The sequence below is a fragment of the Sus scrofa genome, chromosome 10 (assembly GCF_054392235.1).
Source record: "Sus scrofa isolate SSC_HxYL_T2T_F1_AM1 chromosome 10, Sscrofa_HxYL_maternal_Yorkshire_Landrace_v2.0, whole genome shotgun sequence".
In the NCBI taxonomy this organism is placed as follows: Eukaryota; Metazoa; Chordata; class Mammalia; order Artiodactyla; family Suidae; genus Sus; species Sus scrofa.
Genome location: NC_139392.1, coordinates 8185108 through 8208443, shown reverse-complemented (window position 1 = coordinate 8208443; position 23336 = coordinate 8185108). Strand labels below are relative to the sequence as shown.

Genomic DNA, 23336 nt, shown 5'->3' with positions numbered 1-23336 from the left:
GAAGTCGTTCCTGGAAATCTGCCCCCCTCTTCCAGATTCCCCTTTAACCCACCACTGTCCTGGGCCAGGGATCAAACCTGCACCTCCCCAGCGACCTGAGCTATTGCAGTTAGATTCTTAAACTCCTGTACTGCACCATAGTGGAAACTCTTGTAGGGAGGTTTTTTTTTTTTTTTTTTTAAACCCCCCCAACTAAATAATCAATTTTAATCCTAGTGATCAGTCTATTTAAATAATCTGTTGCTTCTTTGTTTTTGGTGAGCCGTTTGTTTCTACAAAGTTGTCCATTTCTTTTAGGTTGTAAAACTTACTGGTGTGTCATTATTCATAGTATTCTTTTACGCTTTTTTTGTATTTCTGCAGTATCCATTTGCAATTTCTCCTGTTTCAGTTCTTACTGTGTTTATTTGGGGTTTCTCTCTTTGTGATGAGGCTGATCAGAGGTTTGTCAATTTTGCTTACTCTTTCAAAGAACCAGCTCTTGGTTTTATTGATTTTTTTTTTTTCATTGTCTTTTTAAACTCTATTTATTTCCTTGCTGATCTTTATTATTTTTTTTTCCTTTCTGCTGAGTTTAGTTTTTGTTTTTCTAATTCTTTTAGGAGGTAGGTTGGGTTGTTGATTTGAGATTTTTTTTTCTTTTTTGAGGAAGGACTGTATTGCTAAGAACTTGCCTCTAAAAACTGCTTTTATAGCATCCCATAGATTTTTGTGTGGTTGAGTTTTCATTTGTCACAAGGGATTTTTTAATTTCCTTTTTGTTTGCCTACTTGTCCCATTTGTTTTTTAGTAGCATGTTGTTTAGTCTCCAGGTAGTCATTTTTTGCTCATTTCTTTTCCTGTGGTTGATTTCTAGTTTCATGCCATTGAAGTCAGAGAAGATGCTTGAAGTAATTTCCATACTCTTGTTAAATTGGTTGAGGTTTCTTTTGTGCCCCACTGTATGGTTAGTCCTTGAGAATGTTCCATGTGCACTTGAAAAGAATGCATATTCTGAGTTTTTTTGGATGTCCTGAAAATGTCAATGAGGTCTAACTGTTCTATTTTATCATTTAGGATCCCTGTTGCCTTATTGGTTTTCTATCTAGAAGATCTGTCCTTTGATGTGATGGGGGTGTGAAAGTCTCCTATTATTATTATTTCCATCAATTTCTCCTTTTATGTTTGTTAGTTTTTGTTTTATGTATTTGAGTGCTTCTATTTTGGGGCATATAGGTTAATAAGTATAATACCCTCTTTTTGAATTTATCCTTTTATTATTAGTTTCCTTGACCTTTCTATAAAGAAAGAGAAGAGACCTTTATCTTTAAGGTATTTGTTTTAAAGTCTATTTTTTCTGGTAGGAGTATTGTGACTCCCTCTTTCTTGTCACTTTCATTTGCATGCAATATCTTTTTCCATCCCCTCATTTTTTTTGCTTTCTTTATAAGTGTTTTATTTTATTTTTTTATATAATGATTTTTATTTTTTCCATTATAGCTGGTTTACAGTGTGCTGTCAGTTTTCTGCTGTACAGCACAGTGACCCAGTCACACGTACATGTGTACCTTCTCCCTTCTCACACTATCAGGCTCTATCATAACTGACCAGACACAGTTCCCAGTGCTACACAGCAGGATCTCATAGCTAATCCATTCCGAAGGCAATAGTCGGCTCTATTAACCCCAAGCACCCCGTCCATCCCACTCCATCCCCACAGCAACCACAAGTCTCTTCTCCAAGTCCATGATTTTCTCTTCTGTGGAAAGTTTCACTTGTGCTGTATGTTAAATTCCAGAAATAAGTGATATCATATGGTATATGTCCATCTCTTTGTGACTTATTTCACTCAGTATGAGAGTCTCTAGTTCCATCCATGTTGCTGCAAATGTCATTATTTTGTTATTTTTTATGGCTGAGTAGTATTCCCTTGTGTATATATTTCATGTCTTCCTAATTCAATCATCCATTGGTGGACATTTGGGTTGTTTCCATGTCTTGACTATTGTGAATAGTGCTGCAAGGAAGGTGTGGGGTGCATGTGTCTTTTTTAAGGAAAGTTTTGTCCGTATATATGCCCAAGAGGGGGATTGCTGGGTCATATGGTAGTTTTATGTATAGTTTTCTAAGGAACCTCCATACTATTCTCCATAGTAGTTGTACCAGCTTTACATTCCCACCAACAGTGCAGGACATCCCCGCACTTGTCATCTGTGTGTCCTTTGCTCTAAGATGGATCTTCTGTAGGAAGCATATTGTAGTTTGCTGTTTTTTAATCTAGTTTGTCACTTTATATCTTTTGATGAGAGCATTCAGGTAATGATTGATACATGTGTATTTATTGCCATTTTAAACATGTTTTCCAGTTCAGTCTATGTTTCTTCTTTGTTCTTTTTCCTTTTTGTGGTTTGATGAGTTCCTTTTTTTTTTTTTTTTGCTTGTGTTGTCTTCTCGTTGGTTTTTGTGAATGTGTTGTTTAGTTTAGATTTGTGATTGCCCTTTTTTTAAGTATGTTAACTTCTTCCTATGTTTTCTCGCTTTAGAATATGAGTCATTTAACTTCAAACACATTCTAGGGGTTCCCGTTGTGGCTCAGTGGTTAACAAATCTGACTAGGAACCATGAGGTTGCAGGTTCGATCCCTGGCATCGCTCAGTGGGTTAAGTATCTGGCGTTGCCGTGAGCTGTGGTGTGGGTTGCAGACGTGGCTGGGATCCTGCGTTGCTGTGGCTCTGGTGTAGGCCTGCAGCTGTAGCTCCGATTAGACCCCTAGCCTGGGACCCTCCATATATTACAGGAGCAGCCCTAGAAAAGGCAAAAAGACAAAAAAAAAAAAAAAAAAAAAACCCAAAAAACCAAAAAAAATCACATTCTAAAAAAGCCTGGGCTTTCTTCCTCTCCTTCCCCCCATTTTGTGATTTTTGTCTTTTTTACGTCATATTTATCCTTTTGCTCTTCCTTGTGTTGTATATATTTGTGAAAGCAATAATCATTTTTTTGATCAGTATACTGGCTTATTTAAGTGTTTACTTTCCAATTGCGATTTCTTCCATCCTATATCTTCTTATTTATTCCTATTTGGAGGAGACCTTTCCACATTTCTTTTAGGGTTGGTGTAGTATTGCCGTCTTCTTTTAGTTTAGGTCTGAGAAATTCTCTCTTTCTCCTACTATTGTAAATGATAATCTTGCTGGGTAGAGTATTCTCATATCTTCCCTTTTAGAACTTTGAATATATCTTGCCCCTCCCTTCCGGCTTACAGTGTTTCTGTAGAGAAATCAGCTGATAGCCTTAAGGGAGTTCCCTTGTAATTAACTCTCTTTATTTTTCTCTTGCTGCCTTTAGAATCCTCTAACTTTGGCCATTTTCATTTTAATATGTCTTTGTGTATGTCTGTTTTGGTTCGTTGTTTTTGGAACCCTCTGTGCTTCCTGAATCTGGATGTCTGGTTCCTTCTTGAGATTTGGGAAATTTGCAGCCATAATTTCTTCAAAAGTATTTTTAATCTCCTTTTCTCTCTCTCATTCCTTCTGGGATCCCTGTTAGGTGTAGATTGGCACACTTTATGTTATCCTCTTACCTGTTTTCTTTTTTTTTTTTTCCCATTTGGTGTTCAGCCTGCTCTTCTGATAATTCTATCTTCTGAGTCACTTGCTCATTCTTCTGCATTCTTCATTCTGCTGTTCATTGGTTTTAGCTCAATTTTTGTCTGAGCAAATGAATTTGCTGATTTTTCCGGGCTCCTCCATGTAGTTTCTGGCTCCTTTTTTTAGAAATACTGTGCTGCCCATTTCCTTTATGAACTTGATGCCCGTGAGCCTGCAGAGGTCTGTTGCATTGTTCGCTCCTTGGGGGGAATTATCCTGTCCTTTTATTGGGAATGGTTCTGGTGCCTCTTCATTTTGCTTTACATTTTTGTAACACTGAGTTTAGGGCAACAACTACTACTGCAGTCTTAGAGATCTACTTACAGGCAGGACCATCCCTGGGTAGCTTGTGTGGGTTTACTTTTTTCTTGACGTGAGGGCTGCTCTTGGTTCGGATGCTTGCTGTCTCTTTCCTCGGTGTGTTTAAGCTGTCATCCCCTTGGTAGGGGGTGTGGGGTGTGTGGCCTGTGCATGCTTCCAGGGAGGTGGGGGCAATGGGTGGTGCCTGCAGGTGACGCCTGATCACCAGGCCCTTGGCGGTGGTGGTGACTCATGACAAGGTGGAGGTGCTGGGTTGTGTCTGGTTGCAAGGCCCTTGCAACGGCAACAACCCCCCAGAGGGGGCAGGTGTCCCCCATTCCCTGGGCTCTCAGCAGTGACAGTGATATTGTTGGGGGCAGCAGGCAGTGGCGGGCTGTGCCCACCTCTGGAGTCTGAGATGGCTGAGATGACTTGCACCCACCCCCATAGCTCACACGAGGGGTGCCCTGCTGCCTGAGAGCCTGCGTGTGTGTGTGTGCGCGTGCATGGGTGCAGAGAAAGGAGTTGATGTGGTGGTCCTGCCCCCCTCCCTCCCCCTCCCACTCCCTGTCCCCTAGCCTCACACTCCCCAACAATGGTGCCTTGCTTCTCCGCAGACCCGGGCCTCCCCCGACACTTCCTGGGCCGTGGCGCACTGCTCCGTAGCCCCCTCAGGCTGTTTGTACAAAGCCAGCCCTAGTCCCCTCCCTGGAACTGACCTCTGAAGCCTGAGTCTCAGCGCCCAGCCGCTGCCCCTGCGTCTCAGGCTGGGGGTGCACCAGGTGGTGGTACCAATAGTCTGTGAGTGTCTCTCTGTTTTGCCCTCCTCGGTCCAGCTGCTGCCCTTTTCTCTGATGCTTTGAGGCTTGCCCTCTGGCCTGGCCCGTCTTCCCATCAGTTGGGTGGCCTCCTAGTGTGCCGATGCCTTGCTTCTTGCACAGCTCCCTCTCAGGAGCACTGGTCCCATCCTGATTCCCTTTGCTTTCTTCTCTCTCTTTTTTTTCTTCTTCCCCCTTTTGTTCTAGCCAGTTACATGGAGGTTTTCTGAATCGTTTTTTGGAGGTCTGAGGCCAGCATGCAGTCAATGTTGAGTGAGAATCATTCTACACATAGATTTTTCTTTTGATGAATTTGTGGGAGAAGGTGAGAGGCATGTCTTCCTCCTCTGCCGTCTTGATTCCAGGCCTTGCCTGTTACTTTCTTTTGCTTTTTTTGTTTTGTTTTTACTTTTTAGGGCTTCCCTAGCAGCATGTGGAGGTTCCCAGGCTAGGGGTTGAATCAGAGCTCCAGCTGCCGGCCTACACCACAGCCACATCAACTCAGGTTCTGAGCCACATCTGTGACCTACCCCACAGTTCACGGCAATGGCAGATCCTTAACCCACTGAGCGAGGCCAGGAATTGTACCTTCAACCTCGCGGTTCCTAGTCGGATTCGTTTCCGCTGCGCCACGGTGGGAATACTGCTAATTTCTTAAGTTGCACCTGTTTCTCCTTCACACTTGAACCTGGAGAAAAATTCAGACAGTTGCTCTAGTACATTTGGGATGTTATCTTCCGGCTGAACTGCAACGCATTATCTCTTCGAAGTTACCCAAACTCATTGAATCTTAGCATTTTTCGAATACTTGGGGGAAGGGGCAGTAGGTGAGAACTTAGGTGTTAAAGAGGCTGCTTTATTTAGCAGGTCGAGAGTGGCGGGCTGCAGGGTATGCTTGCAGCTCCTTGAATACCTGGCCCCCATACATACCAAGCTTGTTCTAGTTCATGCCCAAGGCAGCCCTGAATGCAGGACAGTGGCATCACTCACACGCTAATGAAAGAATTGCTGTGCTCTGATTGGAATCTCTGGTCCTGGGTGTGACACAGATAGAGGTTCTTCAATCCCCTGAAGGAATGAAGACGGGGATTGGGCTATTGGTTAGTTTTAAAGCCACAAAACCTACCAGGCAGAAAAAACCCTTATGTGAAGGAGGATCGTATGTAGACTGTTTCTCCTTGAAATTTATTTTAAAATGGTCGTATTGGTGATGATAATACCGTGAAATAGAGGGTTCCCTTCATAACCACATAAATTCCTGACAGAAGGGCCCCCTCTTGCCCCCAGTATGTATAAGTTGTTTCCCAGTAACAGTTTTTATCCAGATTCTCTTTAAGGGAAAAGCTACCCCAAACACAGCTTTGCTTCATCGCAATGGCTAGTTGAAGGCAGATTTGCATATTTTGCTCAATTTGCCAGTGGATTGAGTGATGGGTTTTCATCCCTAATTGTCTTACTTTACAACAACAACAACAACAACAAAACAAAAAACAAGAAGAAAAAGAGTTCCTGTTGTGGCTCAGTGGTTAACGAATCCGACTCGGAACCATGAGGTTGCAGGTTTGATCCCTGGCCTTGCTCAGTGGGTTAAGGATCCGGCGTTGCTGTGAGCTGTGGTGTAGGTCGCAGATGTGGCTCGGATCCCACATTGCTGTGACTGTGGTGTAGGCCGGTGGCTACAGCTCCGATTCGACCCCTAGCCTGGGAACCTCCATATGCCGTGGGAGTGGCCCTAGAAAAGGCAAAAAGACAAAACCCCAAAAAGCTCCAAAATACAACAATGTGAGGTGACCCTGGTTAAGTCAAGCGCCTGAATTTTCTCTCCAAGTCTTTTTCCCCCCACACTGTTGACTGAGTGAAGGAGAGACCTGAGCAGGAGACGGGAGAGGTTAGGTGGTGCTTATTAGGCAAACACACGGCAGGGTCCTCTGTTTAACCGACGCTTCCCTGACCACACAGAGTTGACGCATGAAGCAGAACCACTGATGTGCGGACGTGCTGCATATGCCCGGAATGAAAACCACAAAAGAAAAACAAACCCCCCGCCCAGGGTAATTCAGACTGGCGGGAAGTAAGACCTTTGTGTGTTGAGCGCCTGGATTTGGGCAGGTGTCACAAACTGTGAGGGAGCTGACATGTCCCCCCGTGTTAGAGTCAGCGCCTTAGCCCCCGTCTGGTGCATGGGTGCAGGATGCACCAGCAAGGCTGCCGGGGGCGTGAGGAAGGCTGTGCGGGGGGGTGGCACGGAAGGCTGCCAGGGCATCCTCTGCGCCTGGACGCCCCCTGCCCTTTGGTGGCGGTGGGGCGGGGATGCCGCATGCACTTTGGGGGGCTGGACAGTCGGTCTGTGCCCCCGGCAGGAGCGCGGAGTCCGGGAAATGCCCAGCATTGTACCGGGGCTGTTGACAAACCTCCCCATCCTTCCCCCCAAGAGAGGCTGTGTTTCTACTCTGTTCATCGGGAGACAGCGAGGCACTGCATCCCACTGGAAAATACTCTGTCTCTTTTTCAAGGCTGGTTGGCTCTACCACCAGTCTTGTAAAGATGGTCTGGAATAAACGCTGTCATTTTAGGTGTGTGAACATGTGCCAGGCCCATAGAGAGTGGTCTCCTGACACTATTGCACACAGGTGTGTGGGGTACCCGGTGTGAGGCTTGCAGATGATGTGAGCCGTTGCATCGTCCCACACTTCTGTCGAGCTGGCTCAGAGTTGTTGTTTTGGGTGTAAAGAAGCAACATCAGCTAAGCATCCGGGCTCATGTCGCCGAGATTGTAAGGGACACGTTGAGATAGTCAACCTCTGTTCCCCTCCACAGCCTGTGATCTTTCTGCCCAACCCCATACACAGAGGGCCCTGAAACATCACGACATCTATATATACTCTGTGACACTAAGTTCTGGAAAGAAGGCCCTTTGACTTTGGATAGTACTTTTACTAGAATTAAAGAAATACCTGCTCTCCTCATAATTGGACTTATTACAAATGGTGTCATGTCCCGTGCCGTTCAAACGTCAAAAGCGTGGCTGGCGAGGCAGGGTGGTTTCCGCCGCGTCCATCAAACCAATTCCTCAATGTAATTATTATCCGGGAAGACACAGTTGAAAAGATATTGAATTAAATGGAGCTCTGAAAATTGCTCACCTCATGATTCCTTCTGATGACATCTTGGCATCATTTCGCCAAGTTTCACTATGTAATTTAAGGATCATGTGTAATTGGCACGGGGACCATTGCAGCACCTCTGCATTTCAGCAAGAGGCGAATTTTATTAGTAATAATGGCAGTAATTTTGCCAAATAAGTTGTATGACTTGGTCACTCATTGGAAATTATTCCTCAGCAGGACCGTGTTCCCTTTACGTACTTAACATACGTTTTGAGTAGGAAATGCCTTCGCGTTGCAACGTGTTTGCAGGGAGATGGTTTTTATTGGTATGATCTGCAGGGTCTCATCGTATCCTGGGGTGTTCCACTCAGGAGCTTATTTTTCATTAAGTTTGATTTAAAAAAAACTTTGCATCCACATGAGACATTTAAAAAAGAGGCAGTGATGTTTCCACCCCTGCTGTCACATACCAGAGCAGGGACACGATGCCCTCAAATTTAATCACACAGTGTTTGGCTGATACTTTTTATGGGGGAAAACATTTTTTTTTATTAAAAAACTACTGTAGTCGGGCAGGCCAGACACGCGTCTCCATCATCTACTATAAGCTAAATGATAACGACTCTCAAAGGAGCCTCCATGGTGAAATAAATTTGGAGAAAAGCTAGTTACGTTTTTACAAGAATTATATTGCATATTAAATCATGGCACTGAGAGGTCCTGCTCTGAAAGAAAATTTGTTTTCTCATCATCTCTGCAATGTTTGATCACCGAGCCCCTTCCTGTTGTAGGCCTCTTGATGTTGGGAAAAGTCCTAAAGACCGTTTTTTTTTTTTTTTTAATAAACCATGAAGTCTGAAGTCTGAGATATCTCTTATTTCTTTCTCTTTTTTTTTTTTTTGGTCTTTTTGCTATTTCTTGGGCCGCTCCTGCGGCATATGGAGGTTCCCAGGCTAGGGGTCCAATCAGAGCTGTAGCCCCTGGCCTACACCAGAGCCACAGCAACGCGGGATCTGAGCCACGTCTGCAACCTACACCACAGCTCACAGCAACGCTGGATCCTTAACCCACTGAGCAAGGGCAGGGACCGAACCTGCAACCTCATTGTTCCTAGTCGGATTCGTTAACCACTGCGCCACGACGGGAACTCCTTATTTCTTTTATTGAAGTATTGATTTACGGCGTTGTGACAATTTTTGCTGTACAGCAAAACGACGCAGACATACCTCTATATGCATACCGTTTCTTGAATTACCCTCCGTCATGATCTAGCCCGAGAGACTGGGTAGAGGTCCCCGTGCTCTGCAGTAGGACCTCATGGCTTATCCATTCTTCACGGAAGAGTCTGTATCTACCAACCCCAAACGCCCCGTCCATCCCACTCCCTCTCCCTCCCTGCTTGGCAACCACAGGTCTGTTCTCTTAGTGTGTCTGAACACTCTTGCATAGTCTGTGTATCCCACTGGCATGACGGGAATCACAGTCCTAGTTGTTTGGGAGGTGGCACATACTGGGTAAAACTGTTCGTTTTCAGAGTTCCTGTCATGGCTCAGCGGTTAATGAATCTGACGAGGAACCATGAGGTTGCGGGCTCGATCCCTGGTCTTGCTCAGTGGGTTAAGGATCTGGCGTTGCCGTGAGCTGTGGTGTGGGTCACAGACTGGACTCGGACCTGGCATTGCTGTGGCTGTGGTGTAGGCCGGCAGCTGTAGCTCCGATTGGACCCCTAGCCTGGGAACCTCCATATGCTGTGGGTGCAGCCCTAGAAAAGACAAAAGAAAAACAACAACGAAAAACTGTTCATTTTCAAAAAAATTCACGAGTTCCTGTTGGTGTCCTGGCCTCCTGTGGACTTGACGAAAGACAAGTGAAGAGATCGCTATAGTAGGAGTTCCCGCTGTGGCTCAGCAGTAACAAACCCAACTTAGCACCTATGGGTGCAGTTTGGTTCCTGGCTTCACTCGGTGGATTAAGGATCGGGTCTTGCTGCAAGCTGCAGTGTAGGTCGCAGACATAGCTCAGATTTGCTGTGGCTGCGGCTGTGGTGTCGGCCAGCAGCTGCAGTTCCAATTCGACCCCTAGCCTGGGAGCCTCTATGTGCTGCAAGAGTGCGCCCACCCCCAACAAAAAGAAAGCTATAGCAGATGGAAGAGGGGACCCAGGGAACTGAGGGACTGAGAAAGTGCTGGATCAATGTGGGGTGAACAAGGTGGGTTTATGAGTCATTGGCTTTAAGCTCTTATTCACGGTGTCTTGATTGCCTCATCTTTAAGAATAATGCCTTCTTGTGTTGAAAGACTTGCAAAAACATCTACTCTGGAATATTCCATAAATGGCAGTTACTGCAATTATTCATTATTTCAGCTCTTAAAAATGGACTCTGAAAGTTACGTAACGTGGCCATACAGAATAACTTTTTTCCCCCTGAAAGTCACCATCTTTTTAGGATTTCATAATACTTTATAAAGCAGTGTACAAAAATCATCTGGCTGTGTATCTGGCATGCAGTGTGATAAACCATGTACACAGCAACTTTGATTTCTGCGGCAGTGAGCACTGGATTGCGTTACATTCTGCACAGGTAATTCGCACGGTGAATTCAGAAGGGTTTTTGAGCGACCGCGAGGTGGACGCTTCACTCGTTGCTACCGGTACATCAGCAAATAAAAAGCAACAAAGTCCCTACTTTTTTCATGCAGCTTGTATTTTAAACTGTAAGCAAGTGCTTACACTGTGAGTAAAAAGAGAAGAGAACGTTGGAGAAAAATGGGAAAGCAGCTTGACAAGAGCATGTGAAAAATACTTAAACTTGACTGCATTAAATATCAGCGTTGATGTTTCTTTTTCGTTTTGGTTTGTGCTTTTTGCTTTCTAGGGCCACACCCTCGGCATATGGAGGTTCCCAGGCTAGAGGTCCAATCGGAGCTGAAGCCGCCGGTCTACACCACAGCCACAGCAATGCCAGATCTGCGCTGCGTCTGCAACCTGGACCACAGCTCATGGAAGCACCAAATCCTTAACCCACGGAGCGAGGCCAGGAATCGAACCCGCAACCGCATGGTTCCTAGTCGAATTCGTTTCCACTGTGCCACGACAGGAACTCCAAGAGTTGATGTTTCTTGAAAAGCCGTTTTTGGTTGATTCCTGGACGGAATGGCTGTGTGCACAGGCAGTGGCAGCTTGTCTGTAAGGACACTCCCTGCTGATTTTTAAGATGAAACTTTTTTATGTTCGTCAATTGCTAGGGATTTATTTGTCCACCGACCTTTGCACAGGCATTCTTACTGAAACCCCTTCTTAAAAGGTAGGCTGTGTAAGGCTCACTCCACTCTGCAGATGTGAGCAGCTCGGCCCCTTGAAGGCCCTGCGACAAGCAGCCCAGGATGGCAGAGGGAGGGCAGGAACCAGACCGCTTCTTGGTTGTTAAGGAAAGGGAATAATAGGGTCCTTCCCAGTCAAAGCAGAGGACAGAGGACGGCTGAGGTGGACCTGAGCATTCATCCAACCTAAGCGGTCCTCAGAGATCGTTTTCCACTGAAAAGAGCTCATTATATTCTTATTTATTTATTTATTTGCTATTTCTTGGGCCACTCCTGCAGCATACGGAGGTTCCCAGCCTAGGGGTCGATTAGAGCTGTAGACACTGGCCTATGCCAGAGTCACAGCGACGCGAGATCCAAATGAGTCTGCAACCTACACCACAGCTCACAGCAATGCCGGATCCTTAACCCACTGAGCAAGGCCAGGGATCGAACCCACAACCTCATGGTTCCTTGTCGGATTCGCTAACCACTGAACCACGATGATAACTCCTATTCTTTTTTTTAAAAATGATAGTTGATTTACAATGCTGTGCCAATTTCTGCTGTCCAGCCACATGACCCAGTCACACATACATGTCCATTGTTTTTGTCACATGATCTTCCATCACGCTCTATCCCCTGAGACTGGATGGAGTGCCCTGTGCTGTACAGTGGGACCTCATTGCTTAGCTGTCCTACGTGTAACAGTTTGCATTTACTAACCCCAAACTCCAAGGGGGAGCTGCATGTACAGGAATGAAAATAGAACACTCTGTAACGCCATGCACAAAATAAACTCGAAGTGGATTAAAGACCTAAACATAAGCCCAGATACCGTGAAACGCCTCGAGGAAAACAGGCAGAAGCTCTGGGATGTAAATCGCAGGAATGTCTTGTTGGAGCCGCCTCCTAGAATAATGACATAATGATATTCTTAAAGTTAAGATCACATCTAATACCTTTGCTTCTGCTTTACTAATTATGTGAAATATAATTTGCAACTTTATGGGTTTGAAATGAGCCTTAGCAGTGTATTAATGTGTTCCAGTATTGGGGGGGAAGACTGCTATCCACGTGCAGGTGTGCTCTGGGTTCAGAACGGCTTCCCTGTAGGAAAGGAAGTTATCTGCTCGAATGCTGGTTAGGAAACTAGGACGTGGGAACGTACCTAGTTGGGGTGATGCGGTGTCTTTTGGGGAGACGTGGTGGTCAAAGTGCTTGTTGATGGATTCGGGACTAGGCTCAAATTCTGGCTCTTCCATGGATATTCTTTAACCTCAATAAGCCTCATTCTTCTCTGTATACGGTGGGACACAGCAGTGACATCTAGTTCATGGCGTAATTTTGAGATTCAAATGAGATAATGCAAATACCTGACACTGAGCGATCACTCAGTCGGCTGTTAATATTGATGGACCCCTTCAAGGTTCATTGATGGAAATATGTCCAATAAAATGACCAATGCATTAGATACCATCTCTGCTTACTCGGCTCAGAAATTTACCTTAAGGAGTGCTTATGGAAATCGCAGTCACTGATAATCTTAAGAAATGAAAAAAAAATGTATACGGGAAGCTATAGACGTGACACACAGCCAGTAAAGATAAGTCTGTTTTGCACGTGAATTCTTAGGCTTGTCTTATATTTATAAATTTGATTTTATATACACATAAAAGTAAGTTCTTGATTTTTTTTTTCATAGATCTTTTTAGGAAGACTTTATGCCATCCATGAGAATGACAGCTAAACTATAGCCTTCCTTTCTTTTTTCTTTTTTTTTGTCTTTTTGTTGTTGTTGTTGCTATTTCTTGGGCCGCTCCTGCGGCATATGGAGGTTCCCAGGCTAGGGGTCCAATCGGAGCTGTAGCCACCGGCCTACGCCAGAGCCACAGCAACTCGGGATCCGAGCCGCATCTGCAACCTACACCACAGCTCACGGCAACGCCGGATCGTTAACCCACTGAGCAAGGGCAGGGACCAAACCCGCAACCTCATGGTTCCTAGTCGGATTCGTTAACCGCTGCGCCACGACGGGAACTCCTAGCCGTTCTTTCTTGATTTGTCTTAACATGACCGTCCTGATGTAATTCCTAGGGAGAAAGAAGTAGGAAGAAATGGGAGACGATTTGTAGAATGAGAGTTTGTAGAACATGACTGGTTTTAGGCCTGAGCCTGAAGGAAAGAAACGGGTTCTATCTAGAGGGCGCCCCGGTGGCAAGGTGCCGAATCCTCGTGGACAAGTTTTGCAAGGAAATCACTGAGAGGCCCTTGGCAGAAGAGCTTAAGTCATTTCTGTACTGGGAGCAATCTGCAGTTAGAATAATTCTTATTAGTCGGGAGGGGTTGGAGAAAGTATGAATTCCAAGGAGCGTTTCATCCCAAGGGAAGTAATTTGAGAGTGCTGTCTGGGTTGTTTCTGATGGTTCCAGAACACGTGACATTTTAAATTTTATTTTTTTTGTCTTTTGTCATTTTAGAGCTACACCTATGGCACATGGAGGTTCCCAGGCTAAGGGCTGAATCAGAGCTACGGCTGCCGGCCTACCCCGCAGTCACAGCCACGCCAGATCTGAGCCACGTCTGCGACCTACACCCCAGCTCATGGCAACACCGGATCTTTAACCCAGGGAGCGAGGTCAGGGATCGAACCTTCGACCTCATGGTTCCTAGTCGGATTCATTTCCGCTGGCCCCACGACGGGAGCTCCAAGAACACGTGGTTTTTAAGACGGGTGTGGAGGTATGATTATCTGGTGTGTGATAGAATTGCTCATCTAGAACATGGTACCTCCTCGAAAGCATTCATAATCTCTTGGTTTCGTGGGAGGCAATGGAGCCGTATTCAGCAGAACGGAATGGCCTCGGGAGCCAGGCTGCCTGGGTTCAGAGCCTGATTCTATTACTTCCTAATGGTGTGATCGTGAATAATCTCCCAACTTCTATGTACTGTGGACGCTTCATCTGTAAAACGGATGGAATAATAGTTCTCACTTCATAGGCTTTCCTAATGCTGAAATAAGACAGTAGAAAGGGTTTAGTGTGCAATATACACGTGTTTAATAGTTGTTAGCGGTTAGCACCTCTGCATTAGAAGAGAACGCCTTAAGATAACATAGCCCTGGACAGTTTTGAAATTTTTTTTTTCCCCACTGCCTCATTTAACCTTCAGAGATCCTAAGGAAAGAAGTTCAGGTATGACCCTCCTCCCTGACAAACTGGCAAATTGAAATTCAGTGAAGTTCAGTGGCTTGCCCAAGTTGTAATGTTACACAGCAGTGAGGCAGAGTCTATTGTGAAATGTCCAGTTGAACAGACTTTGTCCTTTATGTCCTTTTTGTCCCGTCACGTCACCGCTGCCATCACAGGTGATGGTTTTACCACAAGGTAACTGCTTGACAGTGAGCTGATGAATGATACAAACAGCAAAAGCTATGGTTTTAAGGGCGGGTGGGGTGGATAAACTAGACTGGAGAGCTGTGGGAAGAGTTTGGGGAGTAAGAATTGGGTAGAATCAGGTCCTGATAAAATCTTGGGCGGCATAAGAAACGCAGTGCAGCGTGGCTGGTACATTAATGCAGGCTGAAAAATAGGTAAAGCATCTATCAGCTAAAGTAATAAAAAAAATGTTTAACATGGTAATTAAAAAGGGAATAATAAAGGAAACAGTATATTATACAATGATAAGGTCCCACATATCCAGAAATACCTAATTCTTTATTTTGTTCTTAGCTTTGTACGTTCGAGGAAGAGGAATCAGCCTGTATCCTAAAAGTTAAGCTGCCCCATCACTCAGTATAAATTGCCTGTCCTCAATAATTATGGAGGATGTTAGGCACAGCGAGACAGGAAGAAAATTAAGTCAGTTCTGCAAAAGGAAGTATTGCCTTTTCAGTAGCTCTTACTAATGTCACTTTGAAAAATCTTGAATATCTGTTTTCCTGTTCAATTATTAAAAACAATATGCTCGGGAGACGTCGTCTATTAGTTTTGAATTTTGTTTCATGCTATTTTGTATAGTGAGCTGCTACTCTAATTATCCCAGGCTATAACGTAGGCCTTCAGTATTTTTTGGGGGGGGGGGGTTTGTCTGAGGCCTTCAATATTTTTTCTTCTGACTTGTTATGTTCTGCCACTCATTTATAAGTATTCAAATATAATTACTGAAATCCTTTGTTTGTATATTTAAAAATAATTGAAAAGGGTGAAGCCGTATCCAGAAAACCCATGATTTATGCACAAAAAAGCTTTGTGTTCCAATGAACATTTCTGCATATCCTTAAAATCACAGGCATCTAAACTTTGGCAAAAGGAGAGCTAGTTTATAAACAGAATAAAATACTTGGTGACATGTAGAATGCTATTTTGGAAATAGTTAAATGGATCTAATAAAGTTCATGATTAGTGATAATTATTATGCAAGAAACGATACTTAAAATTTGTGTTTCAACATAACACTTTAAAAAGGCTTTGATATCAGTGTTTTTTTTTTATATCTCTAAAATAGAATCAGCATCTCTTAAAAAAAAAAAGTTGTGGTACTTTCATTACATACTATGTTTCTTGGTCACCAGAGATGAGCTACTGCAGTGTCCAGTGTATTGTTTCATGAAGATCAATGAAGGTTAAAGAGAATCACTTCTAAGTGTATTTCGATGATAAATCCTTTTGGGGCTCTGGGAGCTATGGCCCCTTTCCAGAAAAATTCACATATGCACTATGTGTGTTAGGTCAACAGGTGAAATAACTTTGGCTAAAAAATATTTTGCCTTGTGATCTAACTGATTGAGTCCATGTATAGTTTGAGCGCGCTGGGTCTGGAGAGGATGGGAGACAGCAGAAAGCTGACAGTGTGTACTGGCTAGTATGGTGGGACAGATAAAACAGCCACGGAGATCGTTGAAAAGAATTACAAGAAGGGACTATTTGCAGAGATGCAGGCAAGTTTAAGGAACTAATAAAGTGTGGTAGCCTGCTCTGTAAATGTTAGGGCAGGAGTTCCCATTGTGGCGCAGTGGTTAAGGAATCCGACTAGGACCCATGAGGTTGCAGGTTTGATCCCTGGCCTTGCTCAGTGGTTAAGGATCTGACATTGCCATGAGCTGTGGTGTAAGTCGCAGATGAGGCTCAGCTCCTGTGTTGCTGCTGCTGTGGCGTAGGCCAGCGGCTATAGCTCCGATTCGACCCCTGGCCTGGGAACCTCCATATGCCACAGTGCGGCCCTAAAAAGCAAAAACAAAAAACCTCATAAATGTTAGGGCAGAGAGATCTGCAAGTATTTGAGAAAATTCTTTAACGTGAAAGATAGAGCCCAAATAAAACAATAAAAAAAGATTAAGTAGGCAATTGAGGAAATGGGAAACTTAAGAAAAAAGTAAAAGTCCTATAATTTGTCTTCTTATCCTTTTGGTAAGAGAAGCTATTGCATCTGTTAAGTAAGAACTGGATGCCATCCAATGGACAATCACAGCATAAAAAAGAGCTTTTCAAAATGCAACTGCTAGGTAATATTTTTAAAACCATGAATAAAACTGATCCAGATAAACTGAGTACATCTCCTCAAATGAGAAAAAATGTTCAGGGAGTTCCCGTTGAAGCTCAGCAGGTGACAAACCCAACTAGTAGCCATGAGGATGCAGGCTCGCTCTCTGGCCTCGCTCAGTGGGTTAGGGATCTGGCATTGCGTGAGCTCTGGTGTAGGTCACAGACATGGCTTGGATCTGGCATGGCTGTGGCTGTGGTGGAGGCCGGCAGCTGCAGCTCTGATTTGACCCCTAGCCTGGGAACCTCCATATGCTGCAGGTGCAGCCCTGGCGGGGGGGGGGGGGGGGACAAACAGATTGACAAGAATTTGTTGTTTTCCTCGTGCATAGAAAAGTTAGGTTTATACTGTAATGTAGTCTGTTAAGTAGGCAATAACATATCTTAAAAAATGTACGTACCTTAGAGAATACTCTTGTTGAAAAATGCTACCATGTGAGCCTTTAGCAAGCTGTCTTTTGGTTGGTGGAGGGTCTTTGCCTGGTGTCGATGGCTGCTGGATTACAGGGTGCTGGTTGCTGAAGGCTGGGGTGCCTGTGGCAATTTCTTAACATAAGACAGCAATGAAGTTGACTGCATCAATGGACTTTTGCTTTCATGAATGATTTCTCTGTAGTATGCAATGCTGTTGGACAGCATTTTACCCACAGTAGAACTACTTTCAAAACTGCAGTCAAACCTCTCAGATTCTGCTGTTTTATCAGCTAAGTCCATATAATATTCTTTTTTTTTTTTTTTGGTCTTTTTGCTATTTCTTGGGCCGCTCCCGTGGCATATGGAGGTTCCCAGGCTAGGGGTTGAATCAGAGCTGTAGCCACCAGCCTACGCCAGAGCCACAGCAACGTGGGATCTGAGCCGCGTCTGCAACGTACACCACAGCTCACGGCAACGCCGGATCGTTAACCCACTGAGCAAGGGCAGGGACCGAACACGCAACCTCATGGTTCCTAGTCGGATTCGTTAATCACTGCGCCACGACGGGAACTCCCATATAATATTCTAATTGTTGGTTGTCAGTGCAACCACCTTCACTGCATCTTCACCAGGAGTAGATTCCATCTTAAGAAACCCCTTCTGCTTGTCCGTAAGAAGCAGCTCCTTGTCTGTTAAGGTTTTATAATGAAATGACAGCAATTCAGTCACTTGAGGCTCCACTTCTAATTCTCTTTCTATTTCTACCATAATCTATAGTTACTTCCTCCACTGAAGTCTTGAACTTCTCAGAGTGATCCATTAGGGCTGGAATCAACTTCTTCCAAAGTCCTGTTAATGTTGACATTTTGACCTCTTTCCATGAATCGTGAATGTTCTTAATGGCATTTAGAATAGTGAATTCCTTCTGGAAGCTTTTCAATTTACTTGGCTCGGATCCATAGGAGAAACCGCTATCCCTGGCAAAATGTATTTCTTCAATAATAAGAATTGAGGGAGTTCCCGTTGTGGCTCAGCGGTAACGAACCCAACTAGTATCCATGAGGACTCGGGTTCAATTCCTGGCCTTGCTCAGTGGTTAGAGATCCAGCATTGCTGTGAGCTGCCATGTCGGTTAGAGGCTTAGATCCCAAGTTGCTGTGGCTGTGGTGTAGACCGTCAGCTGCAGCTCTGACTTGACCCCTAACCTGAGAACTTCCGTATGCCATGGGTGCAGCCCCAAAGAGACAACAAGAACAATAAAAATAATAAGACTTGAAAGGTGAAATGACTTCTTGAAACAGGGGCTGCAGGAGGGATGTTGTGTGAGCAGCCATGAAGACAATATTAATCTAATTATCTGTCTCCATCAGAGCTCTTGCGTGACCAGGTGCATTGCCAATGAGCAGTAATATTTTGAAAGGAATCTTCTTGTTTCTTGAGCAGTGGGTGTTAATAGAGGGCTTAAACTATTCAGTAAACCATGTTGTAAACAGATGTGCTATTGTTCCATTTATAGGGCACAGGCAGAGTAGGTTGAGCATAGTTCTTAAGGGTTCTAGAATTTTCAGAATGGTGCATGAGCGTTGCCCTTAACTGCAGGTCACCAGCTGCATTAGCCCCTGACAAGAGAATCAGCCTATCCTTTGAAGCTTTGAAGGCAGGCATTGACTTCTCATTTCTTGTTATGAAAGTCATAGATGGCATTCCCAGTGTAGGACTATTTGATCTGCATGGAAAAATCTATGGTGTGGTGTAGCCGCCTTCATTAAAGAGCTCATCGAGGGAGTTCCCACTGTGGCTCAGTGGTTAATGAATCCAACGAGGAACCATGAGGTTGCGGGTTCAATCCCCGGCTTCTCTCAAAAAACAAACAAACAAACACACACTTACTGAGAGCTTCTGCATAAGTTGCTGCAGCTTCCATATTAACCCTGGCTGCTTCACCTTGTCCTTGGATGTTACGGAGCAGTTTCTCTCCTAAAATCTCATGAACTGAGCTCTGTTAGCTTCCGCCTTCTGGAGCTTCCTCCCCTCTCTCAGCAGCCTCCATAGAACTGAGGAGGGTGGGAGCCTGGCTCTGGCTCAAGGCTTTGCCCTTAAAGGGATGTTGGGACTGGTTTGACCTCATCAGGCCGCTCAAACTTCTCCCTCTCGGCACTAAGGCTGCTCTGCTTTCTGAGCATGTGTGTGTTCACTGGGGTAGCTCTGGTAATTTCCTTCCAGAGCATTTCCGTGGCCTTCACAACTTGGCTTTTTGGTGCAAGAAGCCGAGTTTCAGCCGATCTCAGTTTTCGATTTGCCTTCCCCACGAAGCTAGATCGTTTCTAGCTTTTGATTTGAGAGATGTGCAACTCTTGCTTTCACTTGACCTCTTGGAGCCCATTATAGGGTTATTAATTGGTCTAATTTCAATGTGGTTGTGTCTCAGGGAGGCCCAAGGGGAGAGAGAGAAATGGGGGAATGACCGGTCGGTGGAGCAGTCAGAAGACACACATTTCTCCCAACCAATTACAATAGGAACGTCAAAGATGACTGATCCCCGGTCGCTGTAACAAAGGAACAGTAATGAAAAATGTCTGAAAAGTTGCAAGAATGCCAGGATGTGACCCCAAGACATGATGGGAGCAAATGCTCTTAGAAAGATGGTGCTGAGAGACTTTGCTTGACACAGGGTGGCCACAAACCTTCAGTCTGAACAAAACAAAACAAAAAACCCCCCAAAGACCCCCCAACAAAAAGCAAACAAATTGCAATGCTACTGCACGCCTCGCATGATAAAGCAAAGGGCCCGTAAAGCAAGGTGTTCCCGCGTAGATGTTGACATTTGATGGAGCAACGTCTGGATTCCTGCACCAGGGATAGAGGGAAGACGGAGACATCAAGATGACAGGGGACTCTTAGGAGGTACACAGAGACACCTGCGGGCACGGGAAAGGTCAGAGTCAGCGGCCAAGTTCTCACATGCCCTTTAGAGGAAGAACTTCTCGGAATCAAGATAGCCTCCAGGTCCAGATGCTGAGGCCGCTCACCTGCTGGAGGCATCCTGAATTGTGTGTAAGGACATAGGGCAGAAAGGCCGAGTGTACACAAGAACATGAATAGCCAGTTTCCTTTAGAAAATGTGTCCGTCTGAGCCTCAGACGGGCTCACAGGAACACACTCCATGTGTAGAAATTGTGACCGCATCCCCGCAGCGACATGGTTCGCCGTGGGAAGCCAAGGTTGAGCTTTTCAGGCTTCTCCCCAAAAGAGCCCTTTGGAGGACACGGAAAGCGCCTTCGCCAAGAAAGTTCTGCCTATAATAGCTGACGGTGGGATTGGAAAAACTGAGCTTCCCACGGATGGCTTTCAAGGGAGAAGACCAAACAAATGATAGAACACCTTGAAATGACTTGCAATATACATTTAAAACCACCCATTTAATGAAATAAGGCAGCCAGCCATAGCTGATGCCATAGCTGATGCCTAGCTTTTGAAATCTTGTCCCTCTTCAGCTGTGTGACATCTGAGGGAGAAGCAATGTGGCCCTTAGCTTGACAAGTTTGGGTTCATTTTCGTCTGACTGAAGGATTGTCAGCCTGCAAAACATTAAAAATTGTTAGATTTGCATCGCAGACACAGACAGGTCATGTTGTTCCTTTTAAGCTTCCAAATATCTTTATACCACTGCAAACCCTGACGACAATATATTGATTTTCAATATTTTATATACACACTCGAAGGGAAAAGCTTTGAACAATCTCAAAGTTTGGAGATCAATTACGGAATGAATGGGATATTGGGAGAGAGTACACTTGACTCTTGAATGCTTTATTGAGCCCATCTTCTGCTTATTTAAGTCTGAAAATGTTTATAATGAAGGAGAAATGATATACAGGAAAATCAACAACGAAAGAATCAATGACCCCTTTTCTCATGGGTTCTAGATTGAGAGACTCCATTTGCAACCTGAGTCTCTAATAGCCAATTTCATGCACAGTTCACTTGAACTTCAGTTCATACCAGAGAGAGATTTTCATCGCTGCCTAAGAGGTAAATGTAGCGAGCCATCAGAAGATCTACTGCAGAAGTTTTACAAACAACTCTGAGGCATTTGACAGCCTCCCCTACTGTGATATGGCAACTTTCTTTCTCCAAAATTCCTTCTGTTGGAAGGAGCCAAAGCGTTAGCTGTCTAATCTCTCTATCCACCTCATAAAACTTGCTGTACTCCCAAGCCTGAGACACCTCTCATGGGAGACAGGAGATAGGGCTATTCTTTGTAGTAATCCTTCTTTATTTTTTTGGTGCGCCTACAGGGATATTTTAAAAATACCTTCACTTAAAATTTTTTGGGTCTCATTTATTTATTTAATTACTCAATGAATTTATTGCATTTGTAGTTGTGCAATGATCATCACAATCCAGGGTCTCCTTTAAAAGAAAACAGAAGGGAAAAAAAAAAAAGAACAGCACAGAAGCTTTCCAGATCTGTGGTGCTGTGAGAGAAGGTTATTTTTTGTGGGAGGTGTATACTCACTTATGCACTAAAATAAAGTACAAGTTAATTGGGGACTTTGAGCTCTGCCTCTGGCATTTAATTCATGATGTAGCCTCTGGAAATCCCTCGCTGGTTTCAGTTTTCCAATTCCATATGTGAATGGATTTGAGGCAGTCATTTCTAAAGCCTATTTTAGTCATTTCAATAGTTCTGCTTAGGCTGCTGTTTCGAGGCAAAGTTTCTTGGCGGCTGTTAGCTCAACTGATGTGTATTTAATATATCCTTCAGGAAAATAGAGGAAAGCTAACACAAACATTGGAGTGGCATGGCTGTAGCTACTGGGGCCGCTATTCACTGCCTGCCCACCCAGTCCCAGTTCCAGGATAAATCTGTGACAATCAAGAGTAATTGCCCACTGTTGGCTTCCCAAGCATCCATGAATCCCGGCTGATGAAAATAGCCAGTAGATTCCAAGTGGTGGCCAGTTTTAGTCTTTGAAATAGATGGACCCCAGGCCTCGTTTATTGGAATATCAGGTCTTTGTCATGGTGTGATCTCGGGGGTGATGGGAATTGCTGACACTTTGATTGTGCTGGAAAACCAGAGCAGGAGGATGAATGGCGGCCGCAGGGGCATCTTCGACAGCTGTCTTGACAACCTGCTACTTGGACAGTTTCTGGGAGAGTCCCAGCTGTGACCAAGGAGTTGACACTGCAGCTGCCCTGTTGCCAAATAGATTCCGCCGGATCCTTTGGAAGACAAAATACGTAACATTTCCAGGAGGAACTGCTTTATGACTCTGTCAGTGCCTCCAAGGCTTTAAAGAGTGGACTGATGAAAACAGTCTTAGTTCATGTTGGGAAGGGCGAGGCTCACCAGGTGGCTAGGGATGCCTCCTCAGTTCTATCAGAAGCAAGGAGACGAAAGCTGAAAGACAGGTGTTTGGCCAGTTAGGCATGTCAGATGCTCGTCATTTGTATGCCCTGTGTGAGTTCATAGTTTTATAAATCCATTCAAAGTTCATGGACAAGGAAGGTGATGTACACTTGACTATTGAAAGGCATTAGATCAGCGCTGAGCAGTTACTCGAGGCCAGGTGGGAGAGCACAAAAATCTATCATTATTTGGAGGCTATACATATTGAGGCAGGAGAAGAGGCATTTAATAGGGCATTTGAAGGAAGGGTACAGTAATGAGCAGTGAAATAATGCTTGGACTCTCACTCTTACAACAGGGATAACTACATGACTGAACCGTGGGTGCCTATTCCGGGCGAATATTTGACCCACCTGCTCTTTCAGGGTGTCTCTTGGTCTGCCAGGACCATAGCAGCAGGCAGCCTCCTCTCTCAGGCTGTCCCTGGGATTGCTACGTGGAGAGCATGATTCTTTGAAAGGAAGCTGCAGTCGCTGGCCAGTCAGGGTCAGCAGTAACCAGGGTTTTCTTGGTACCCTGCAGGCCAGGAGACCTGCCAGAGGTGACGGGTCCTATACAGCCTTCCCTGCTAGGACTCAGCCCACCAACTAGAATTTTCTACTCTCCCTCCATTTACTGGATGTGTTGATAAAACTAAGCTTGGTGTGTGTGAATCATGAGGTTTCCCTATTGAGAGAACTATCCGGGCAGGACCTATCTGTTGTGGGTTAGGGTTGGACAGTTCTTAGTGTTTTTGAGTTTCCTGCCTTAAGCTCCCTGTGGTGACAGCTACTAAGGCACTGACTCCCCCCTTTCCCCCTTTGTTCTTCTCTCTCT

At 44.7% G+C, this 23336-nt stretch overlaps 1 long non-coding RNA gene across 4 annotated transcripts in view; it reads left to right on the top strand.

Moving 5' to 3' along the window:
• Positions 1 to 23336, top strand: part of LOC146398779 (uncharacterized) — a 149624-nt gene that overhangs the window by 19021 nt on the left and 107267 nt on the right. The window contains exon 3 of one of the 4 annotated variants that reach the window (XR_014817281.1): positions 14882 to 15323. The exons of the other annotated variants lie outside the window; for them this stretch is intronic. This is a non-coding gene — a long non-coding RNA (uncharacterized LOC146398779). Of the gene's footprint in view, positions 1 to 14881; positions 15324 to 23336 lie in introns of those variants that run through there. 4 annotated transcript variants of the gene reach the window in all.